Raw genomic sequence first — 2,500 nt, 5'->3', positions numbered from 1 at the left:
CGCGTTAAGCGACCGTTAAGCGACCGTTTAAGCGGTGTGGTAGTGGAACAACACAGGGGGTGAGAAGGGGGTTTATAGGGTATGGAACGGCTTCCAAATCTGGTTTGCTCCCCCATGATCATTTTACACGACACTTTTATCGTCCAATTTCTCTCGCCAATGTTTTCTCTCTGTCCATCGCCACAGCTCTTTGGGACAAACAACAGCTCTGTATGAGCTGCCGTTTGCGTTCGGCCTTCATTCTCCACCTCGTTGGCTGTGATTAATAGCAGGTGGGTTGCGCCGTTGTAAAAGTGGTGGAGGTGGTTGAGGTTTATTGATGTATTCGGGGGTGGGAGGTGGGAGGTGAGCTACACTAAACCTCACCCCGAGCTTGTTGTTCTCACACAGTGAAATCTCTCCCAGCGTATTTATATATATAGGCAGTTCACCTGCCTGGAGTGTACTAAACTGTGTATGAGGTTAGGGTAATCCTGACCTGTCAGTCACACTGCCTGCAGTCTAACCGCGTTAGGTAAAGCTGCGGGGGCTTACATAACCAAACACTAAACCCCGTACACACTCACACGGTGAATGCAAAGTCATCTAATTCCGTGAACGAATAGCGTGAGTGCACAAACAGTTATTTTAGGCCATTTTAGGCCACTCTAACGTACATATATATATGTGTGTGTGTATGCGATTTGGCCACCGCTTTTATCCAAAGCGATTTACATTGCAGTGAGTGTGTACAATTTTCAGTATATATGGTCCCGATGGGAATCAAACCCACAACCTTCGCGTCGTTGACGCCACGCTCGACTGAGACACAGAGGACCACTGGCGTGTTCGACGTGAACTCCAATTGACAGTATCAATCGAGGGGGAATGGCGAAGGCTGGGCTCTCACCATGCTCTTTAGTACACGTATACAATTCAAAGTCCTCATCCTCACATACAAAGCCCTCCATAGCCTGGCCCCCCCTTACCTGACTGACCTCCTTCTCCCCCACCGCCCTACCCGTACCCTCCGATCCTCATCCATTGTTCCCCTCACTGTCCCACCCTTAGGGGTGTAACGGATCACGGATAATCCGTGATCCGTTCGGATCGCCCTCCACGGTTCGGAACGCATGTGTACCGCGGATCAATAGCAAAATCTTTTTTTTTTTTTTTTTTTTTTCTTTCCTAACACCAGGGGAGCCACCCCTCCTAAATTTCGTTGTTTGGTACCTGTACTGTAGCAATGACAATAAAGACCATTCATTCATTCAAATGTAACCTGTAGAAAAACAATCATGTGCGCTTTATTCTCACTCTCTGCATGCGTACTGAGTTGACAACAACATTCATTCACTCATCTCTGTCCCACTTATATCACGTCATATCACCCGCTAAGCAGCCTGGGTGATTGTGTAAACACACAAAAAAAGTACTCTGTTACGTACTCACTCCACGTGAAGCTGGGAATCCACAGCAACAAGTATCATGGCGAGTGCTACGTTGGCGAACTGGAAAGGCCTCCCTCGTCATTGAAATCACATGTATGGGAGCACTTTGGCTTCCCTGTTACTTATAATAATGATGGAAGGAGGGAGGTCGATAAGAAAGTTACGGTGTGTACCCTCACGTTGCCATGATGGCAAGACGCTACCTGGCTGTGCCGGCTACTTCAGTTCCTAGCGAGAGGGTGTTCTCCACAGCAGGAGACATAGTGACTGACGGGTCTGCCCTCTCCCCAGACAATGTGGACATCCTCATCTTTTTGAAAATGAATATGAAGTTATAAGCTTGAGGCTGCTTTGCTTTATTTACTTTTTTTTCTTACCATGTTTAAAGGATTTCACTTTATTATTTAGGTAAAGTTAGGTTTCACTTGGCAACCAGATTGCAGCAGTGATGTTATATATATATATATGTTGTTATATATATGTTGTTATATATAGATGTTATATATATGTGATATATATATCAGTTTTGACATCTTGAATGTTGTTTTTTTGTTTCACACATTAAAAGTGGTGTTTTTACAGAATTCAAGGAAAATGTTGTTTTTATTAAAAAAAAAAATGTTTTGTGCTGATCCGAAAAATGATCCGATCCGTGACTCAAAATCCGTGACACGATCCGATCCGTGAGTTAGGTGATCCGTTACACCCCTACCCACCCTCAAAACTCAAAGGCTTCGGTCACCGTGCCTTTTCACGAGCCGCACCCCGCCTCTGGAACTCTCTCCCTCAACCACTCAGAGACTCACCCTCACTCCTCACTTTTAAATCCCACCCCAAAACCTACCTGTTCTCCCACGCCTACAGCCTCCCCTACCCCTAGCCATCTCCCCCATCCCTGCCACCCCCGCCCCCCCCCCTGGACATGCATACAACCTCCCCTATCCCTAACCATCTCCCCTAACCCTGCCACCCCCCTCCCCCCATGGACATGCATACAACCTCCCCTTCCCCGTTCGTTAACTCTGTGTTCTATGTGCTCATGTTACCTGTTGCTTGTTGTTTCTGTGTTT

This window comes from Nansenia antarctica (genome assembly GCF_963989245.1).
Source record: "Nansenia antarctica genome assembly, chromosome: 16".
Lineage (NCBI taxonomy): Eukaryota > Metazoa > Chordata > Actinopteri > Argentiniformes > Microstomatidae > Nansenia > Nansenia antarctica.
The sequence above is the reverse complement of the archived record's forward strand: the minus strand, read 5'-3'. Positions refer to the sequence as shown.